This window comes from Amphiura filiformis, chromosome 14, assembly GCF_039555335.1.
Source record: "Amphiura filiformis chromosome 14, Afil_fr2py, whole genome shotgun sequence".
In the NCBI taxonomy this organism is placed as follows: Eukaryota; Metazoa; Echinodermata; class Ophiuroidea; order Amphilepidida; family Amphiuridae; genus Amphiura; species Amphiura filiformis.
Window position 1 is genome coordinate 48,674,848 of NC_092641.1, and position 9,195 is coordinate 48,684,042.

Genomic DNA, 9,195 nt, shown 5'->3' on the forward strand with positions numbered 1-9,195 from the left:
TCTCTGTTGAGTGTCTTGCCCCCCCCCATCTTTCTTTAATGTGTCTCCTCTTCCTGTTCTGTTCTCTGTCTTTGATTTGGGACTCCTCCCAACCGGTTACATGGTTTTGCTCGGCCACGTGATCTGTGATAGCATATTTATTCTCCTCTCCCGTAACGGATGCCTGTCTTTGGGCTCTGAAGCTTGGTCAGCTTCTGTACCAAGCCGTGTACCGAGTCCTAACAGCGCCATCTACGCATGCTCCATCCGGAAGAAGCCGACGAAGTGCAGGAATTTGTCAGTCTTAGCACGAAACTGTCATTGAGGTACGTAACATCAACCCAAATTTTGGATTTGTACAAAGAAACCTTCAAATATCTATTTTACCGACAATCCTGATGAACGTATTTGCGGGTATGTAGTACAAACATGTAGAAATAAAGTCAAGTAATTGCCCTATCTGCTCTTCTCCGAAAAAATAAGAAAATCTATACTTCAATGATAACGAAACCTGGTAAACTTATTGGAAATCTATTCCCTGTGGGGAAAATTAAGGGCATGTTTTGTAGTATGTGAATCTCTACTGGAAGAGCCCACTGCGTGACGGGATGGTATTGGTATATGATAATATTTGGGCTATTTTGTGTCAAACAAAGGTTGTGCAAAATCATTGTACAATATTGTATTTCTAAATGAAAAGATTCTGATAAAAGAACACTACTTTATCGCATGTGACCGTTTTTAAATTTAGCCGTCTGTAACGACGCATAACGTAACAAAATCGCATAACATAACAAATTGTTACGTTATGCGTTCAAAACCGTTTGGCACTAAGGAAAAGGGACAACTTTTTGGCTGTTCGTCGCATCCCTCTGTTCAAGTTAAAACTCGGCCGTTTTTGTTACGTTATGCGTCGTTACACCTGTCAATAGGACTCGAACCTGCGTCTCTATTATTTCTGGCATCTCTAATACTATAAACTTCTGTCGTGTCCGTATCATTGTCATCATGAAGCGTCATACCAAAGTTTTCTCGGGCAGATACCGAGTTCTTTACATCATTAACTGTGTATTGTTTTTTTTCCTCCCAAACAATCTTCTATGTGATTTTCGTCCGATTTCCTCCGAAGAATTTACACTCGTTCGTCTCCTTTTATCATTAACTTATCCCCTTCTATATCTGGAACCCGAGAAAAGCCAAAAGCCGATTTTTGTAAAACAGTTGTGTCATCAGTATTGCTGCTTCCGCGATTAAGGGAATGGTCAACGATATCAGCACCGAGAATTTGTTCATGAAGTGGTACACGAAGTCCTATTGTGACGTTTAGCAAGTTGAAACAAATAAAAGACCAAACAGCTGTCCATGATGCTATGCATACCACTGCTAATGCTTGAATGCAAAGAAATTTGAAACCTCCGTCGGCGAATAAACCTGATTTGGTTGAAATCAAAGGTATCAGGTTGGAAAGAATGACGACAATGACTAGGTTAAAACAAGTCGTATTCGCCATAGAGGTGATGATGTAACAGGATTAACTACCATAGCAATAGATGCATACAATGTTTTAATATGTCGCTTTGCACTACAACGTTCACGCGGTACCTATCCATTGAACCATATGTCAAATTACTTACAGGGATCGTGTATGTAATTCTATAGAATATTCATATCATGCTGATCACTCGTACCTGTAAGATTAGTATCTTTGAAAAGAGCGGTAGTATTGTATTAAATCTACGATTGCAGACATACATAGGTGATGAGTGTAACCTGCTTGTAGTGTAGGGTGATATATTCAAAAAGAGCACAAAATGTGCTTGACACCCTGTCGTGAATAATGGAATATAGTTATACACTGTAAATCCCTAACACTTTTTAAACACCATGTACAGCAACTCTACATTGTTAAATTTCATTTGAGTTTTCACCACCGTCGGGAGAAATGTCCATGATAACCCTGTATTCACTTCTGGTAGTACCTGTGAATTCATGGCGGCAGGCTTCCTCTGAAGAGTGTCCCGCCCATATACAGTGATGGAGAACTCTAATATCTTTGCAATACTGTTTTGAAGGAACAAGCTTTCTAATGAGACCAAATTCAATACCGTGCGACAAAGTAGCATACCGAGTTATGCTATGCAGATTTATGTTTCTACTGTGAACAAATACGGTATACCAAATTCATACACTCTTAGAACCACATAGCCAATCAGAAAAGCCGTTAGAGAAATACGCTTAGTACATTAATATTGTATAATTGCACGGACGCGCACTCCGCGTACTACTCGCAGTGCTTTCGCGCGCGTTCGCATAGGTTGGTTCATTTTTCTTGCGGGTTAATGCATTTATATTTGCTCATATTTTTCAACATTTTTAATGACGATTTTGTTATAAAAATAGCAAAAATCTCGGCATTTTTTTCTCGTTTATGAAATAGGTTAATAAATGCGTATCACTTATTGCTCGAGAAATTGTACGGGGCTCGTGCATTAGCGGGGCTCGTGCATTAGACGCATCAACATCTCAGTACGGGTGCATTATTGTGTACAATTTCACTCTCAACAAGTGATACTCATGTATTAACCTATAAATAGTAGGTAATCTAAAAATTAAGCTGAACAAAATGTAGCTGATGAGATTAATAAAAATATCAACTAACTCTTGATCACCATTAATCGAATCGCGTCCTACGATAGTTTTCTATAGTTTCTCAAAAATAGAGAAACTCAAGTGTCGTTTTTCCTATACGGAATAAATGGCCTTTTGGTTGGAATTTATTACAACCACCCATATTACAACCTCTATACGCATTTTTTTGCGTAGCAAAACCATAGCTACTTTTTACCTAAAACTTATGAAGGTAAAATATATAGCTGTACCTATATCTATTCTCTTAAAATATAGGCCAACCGATATCTGAACATTAGATTGCGTAACTCTATCACCCCCTCACCATACTTATGGCCAAATTAGTGTGAAAAAGGCTAAAAGCGCGGCATTCCACAACATAGTCAAGGAAACCTTTAAAGACCATATAATTTATTTATTTACGATATATTAGTAGAGAGGAGTTCAGATCAGTAAAAAAGCACTGCTTAATCATATGATAATTATTAAAAGAATTGATTGTTTTTCATTTGCTAAATGCATGTGAAATCGGCCGGTTTAAACTCTTCTAGGTGCTTATAAGGTAAACGTTTATATTGAAGATATGGATTTTTTTCCCCAAAAGACCTAATTTTTTGTGGTGTTTTGGGAACAAAATCCATATCTTCACTACGAAAGGTCAAAATTTTCTTTTGATCGTCGGCTTTTCATCCCACCTACATACACTTTAAGTATAAATCATCAGATTTATAAAGTTTACTTCGAGTACTGTTTATATGTCTCATGGACAACCATTAAAATTGGGTATCGCTGTAAAATGTGTCATAACAACAGAACGGTAAATGCTAATTACTTCGTTTTTTCACACAAGGCCACTAATGAATATATCATTTGTTTTACATCCTAAAGTTCAATCTGGTTATAAAATAAAGATGGATTCTTTGCACTATTGCACTGTTTTTTGACCCACCCTGTATATTGCTTGTAGAAAATAAACACCCTGTTTATGGACTGAACATCTTGGTGTTTTAAGTTGAGCACTATAGACATTTAGTTCATGAAGAGTGTGTTTAATTTTTTGTAATGAAATTTGTATGCAGCTTTTGTATGTAATTTGCCGACAACTTATGCAACTTTGCATCACTAAAATTGCAGAAATCTTATCACATTTTGAGAACTTTACGCTACTGTGCGACAGGTTAAGAGATGGTAGGGACACGTGTGCATTTCATTCAACATTTTAATAAAGAGGGTCTGTGTACTTTTATGGAGTTATCAACAATGATATTCAATTAAATGGAACGACATTTTAAATGAAACCTGCCATTCTAAGTAAATCAAAAGGATTTTTTTTTATTATTATTACATTTTACAAATATTAATCTACCAAAAAACGTTTCAAAACGTAAAAAGCGGCCAAAGTTTACAAAATCTTTCCTGTGTGGCTTTTCACCCTTTTTTAAACTTGGTCCCATTTAGTAAAGTAGTAATAACATGAAGAATGAGTCCTAATTTTTACATGCAACCATTATCAAAAACATTTCAAGGTTTATGTTTTATTATATTGCGTGATCATAAAGAGTAGTAGAGTATTATATATACTTAGCAAATTGACTGTGTGTCAACCTGCTACATATAGGCCCTACATCTGTACATAAGGCGCAGAATCGCACATGACGATGAAGAATTAAACAAAGTGAGTATTTGCTACAAAATACATTATAACGTCTATACGGAAAAAACTTCAATTACGCACGAACATTAATTCATTTGCTCTACAAAATAAACACTGACAACTAAGAAAACCAACAAGTAGCCTATAGATGACTTCGTATGGGTCTTTAGAAACTTTCATAAATGGGACCAAGTTTAAAAAAAGGGTGAAAAGCCACACAGGAAAGATTTTTAAACTTTGGCCGCTTTTTACGTTTTGAAACGTTTTTGGTAGATATTAATTCTTTTTTTGAGGTAAAAAATATTGCGCGCTAAGTGGTTCTTTGTAGCCATGCGAGGTGAACTAGTTGGATATCCATATTTCGCGGTTAATGGTGCTTTGTAGATTTGCGGGGCAAACTAGTTGGATATCCATATTTCGGGGTGAGTGGTTTTTGAAGCTCCGAGGGCAAACTAATTGGATATCCATATTTCGCGGTTAGCGGTTCTTTGTAACCCTGCAAACAAACTAGTTGGATATCCATATTTCGCGGTTAGTGGTTTTAACGACCCGTAACCACCCCAATCAGCTGCATACCGCGTCCAGCTATTTTATTTATCAAAATACTAGTTTTTTAATGCTATGGGGTTAACAGAATTATTTAAAAAATTAATAGCTGAACCCAATAGTTCAGCCAAGGACTGGAAACGACATATTGATGACTTTATATAGAGTGTATTCAATAAACCCAAGGCGGAACGAGAGTTGCTAAGTAACCGCTATCCGAACCATAAACACACATGCATGATCAGACAACGAGTATTCAATTTCCTCATAGCATCCCACGTTGTTCACACGTCAGTCGAATTTGGCGGTGTTGGTTTGTTAGCCCTCCAAGTTATAACATCGTTCACTTAACATTGTATGTGAGCCTCGCTGTAATAATATAAAGATCAGTCTGATCAGTGTGATATCACAGAGCAGACCCTTGAGAGGGCACTTGGCTCATTTGCATGGCAGTCGGACTCTCCATTGTATTTGATCATTTGTGTATGGAGTGCAATGGCGACCCGTCATTGTATTTGTTCATGTGTGTATACTATGGAGAGCCACTCTTGGAGCCCATTGGACTTAGGCTAGGTCCTCAGGTAGAGTCAGACGCTGTATGTACTAGAAACGCCCATTCTTGATTCTGCGTTCATTCAATGTTAGCATTAAATTTGTATTGCCCGGCGGCCCCGCGTAATGGAAAAACCTGAATTTGTTACATAAAAAGAAATGAAAATTAAAAAGGCAAGGTTCCACCTGAGTACATATTAAATGGGTGTAGAATTTTTTTTCAAATATATATATGAATTTAGACAAACATACGGGATATAATGAACCTTTGACATGACGCCATGATGACATGATTTTATTAGTCGTTTTATATATCACCTATACCGTGTATCATAATACCAGTATTTGTAATTTTATATTATATAGAACTAATATTTTGCATCATAAATGCGCAGTTCATATGCACAGACGATTACTAATCTTCACGACTTCAAAATAACATGTTACAAAGCAGGTAATAGGTGCTGGCCTTGTCCTATTGTACTTGTTCATTTGTGTATGGAGAGCTCACTGACCTGTTAATAGAGGTCAATGGAATAGCTTCTTTATGGGGCACCTCTCCATCGGTTTCAGGGCGCAGTTCATTGAACTCAGCGGGATTCTATTGCAAGTGCTTTTATATTATTACAAAACGGATCGTGGTTATTGCCTTGACAAACCTAATAAATAATTCATACCAGGGATGAATAAATCCAGGGTGCGGACATTTCATTGGTCGCAAACCACCGGGATTCGATACAAGTTTGTGTTGTAAATGAATGCGTGAATAAGAGTGTCATCCCCTTGGCGCGATATTTGATTTCTGAATATACTCAAGTTGCCGTTGAAAATGCCTAAAAATCATCAAGATATTGCAATACTGTCTAAAGTGATGTAAAATTGTGGCAAATTTGTATGATTTATCGCACATAATTTCTGTGTAGCGTGGAGAATCATTTACATAGGATTTTGGAGAAAAAATGTGATAATTTTAGGGAAATATAGAATGGCGGAAGAAACTAATAAAACATTTTCCTGGAATGTGTAGACCATACTCTTTCTGTTGCTATTGATTTCTATACTGAAATAATTCTTAAAATGAAGTTGTTGGATGATTTTAGTTGGCATTTCTAGAACGTAAACATGTAGGCAGATAGTAGAGAGGGCACTCTATTCACGAGATTTCTTTTCCAACGCCAAAAGAGCACGAATTTTGGTGGTTTGCGAGTGAAGAGTGTCCGCACTATCGATGGACTACGTAACTGTTCAATAGGTTTTTGTAAATGAGCTAGTGTTAGTGGGTAAGCTGTACATCTCTTTTGCATTGTTAAGACAACCACGCTAGGTTTTTCGATCAACGTACTATGCGTGTTTGGTCAAGCGAGGATAATTTGTAAAGCAGCAAGTAATGGTGAGGATGTTGCCCTTTTTAACTACTTCTGACTTTTGATTTAGCCCAAAATGAATCAATAAAATCGTGTATAAGATATTTGTGGGGATATTTGGGCGCTATTACAACAATTTAAATAAATGGGCACTTCTGGGTTGGATATATTATAGACTCTATAGAATTTAAGTATGATATATTTTCGATGGTAAATATATTTTCACTTTCAAAGTTTGTAGTTTTCATAATTGCAATTTCTTAATATTATATAAAAGGTGAGAATAAGACTATAAATGTAAGAGTATGGGATAATTTTGATTGTTAATAAATGCGAAACGCCGGCGGTAGACATCAGCAATATCAGGGATTGCCGCGATTCTTGCAGTAGCTTTTATGAATAGAATACAATAGTGGATACAATAGCGGATACAATAGCGGAACAATAGAGCTCTCTTACGGGCAAATAAACCTCGTCGCGTTTTGCTAAATTTCACTTCTTCTTTTTCATGAACTAACCGTTATTTTTTAAACTTGTGGCAAAACTTCGACCGAAGTTTTTAATTTCGTGCAATTGTAGGCACCTGTGTGCATTTTATATATTTTTGTATTCGTTTTCGCATATCAATACCATCAATACCATAAACTTAATGACTAGTGTGTACTTTCATGGAGCTGTAGGTAATTAAAAATAATGACAAGTCAATTAAATGAATTAGTGAAATACATTAGTGAACCAGATGGTATCAATTTTCAACTTTAAGTGCATATCATTACATTGATACACTTTACTTCGAGGACTGTTAAATGTCAAAAATTTCGCAAAATTTCAAAAATTCAACATTATTTGATATTAGTTAAAGGTCATATATATTGCTCGGACAACATCATATCATTGGCAAGCTAATATTATGAGGACAATGAAAATGACTCTTTTTTTGGGAAAATAAGACGTTAAAAATTGATATTCCGCAAAAAACAACTTAAGTGATGAGTTCCTTCGAACGAGACAGATTTGACCTAGAAAAAAGCCGCTTCTTTTTTTATATATTAATAAATTGTGATATAACAATTCATATGTATATCAATATCATGAGAAATATTTGGATTAAAAAATTAAAAATAATTTGAGCTTAGAATTTCAGCGTGATCAATCTGAGACTAGCATATAAACCGTGTTAAGTCCACAAACTCATGTATCTGATTTCCCTGTGCGATATTGCAATGCTATAGTTATTATAGTTTCAGTTGGATGAAATATTACAAAGCAAACTCATAGTAACAATACTGTGTGAGGCTTTGTTTCCCAAATGCAACAATAGTCTGCATATATACTGTGCATATACTCTAACATTTACATTACTGATTGAGTCCTAAATGATATTCAAAATGATATTGACATCCGCCAATAAAATGTAAAAGGAGTGTTAACTTCTCATTATTTAGTTTCTCTTGTTCATTATCTTTTCCATGGAGCGGAGAGGAGTCGCAACATAGGGACAGTGGTACTTACGGATTTCTCGAAGGCGTTCGACCTTGTCGACCACAAGCTTCTTAGTGGTAAGATCGTCGATATGGGAGTCCGTAGGTCCATTGTTCCTTGGATTTGTGATTTCCTCCGCAACCGTCAACAGTGTGTCAGATACAACAGTGTGCTTTCAGATTATACAAGTCTTCATGGTGGTGTACCCCAGGGTACAAAAGTTGCGGTTAAAGTTTGCAAGTTTGAGGAACACTGTCTTAGGTTCGCCGAAGGGTTTGCCAAAACTAATCGCACAAGTTCTCTCATCCCTCCTTTCCAGAAAGGAGTGTCATGGCCGTTCTTTGCGTAACAGTAGTAATTTTTCTCAGTTTAGGACCAGGACTAACCGTTTTAGAAAATAGTCCTCTTCCTTTTTTTGTTGTTGATATTCTTAATAAATAATTGTTGCCACCCAGATGTGTTCTGCATACTATACTATTCTATGCCAATCTATTCATGTCATTTTATAATGTTAAAAAGTGCAATATTCAAAAAAATGACTTTCATACGCAATTTTCTAAAATAATTCAAATTGTATATTTTTGTGTGTTTCTTATCATGTGCAATTTCTAGCTTAAATATTTAATTCTTATTGTTTTTATATGTGTATTTTTATATTGTAATTTATTGTATGTAATTTGGCTCACGGGCCACGAATTTGCAATAAAATAATATCAATCAATCAATCAATCAATCAATCAATCAATCAATCAATCAATCAATCAACAAATCAATCAATCAATCAATCATATTGTTATGCAGCATTTTTATGGTAAATAATAGTACAACTCATTGTTGCTAATGTAAAACTTGTCAAAGTGATTGTGATTGTATCACACAAGTTAATGAGAGCATGATATAGTGTCCGCTTCATTTACTTACGTCATCAGCCCGCTGCCTTCAAACGGGGGAAGAACACGTACGAGCCCGAACATTACCCACACAATTTCT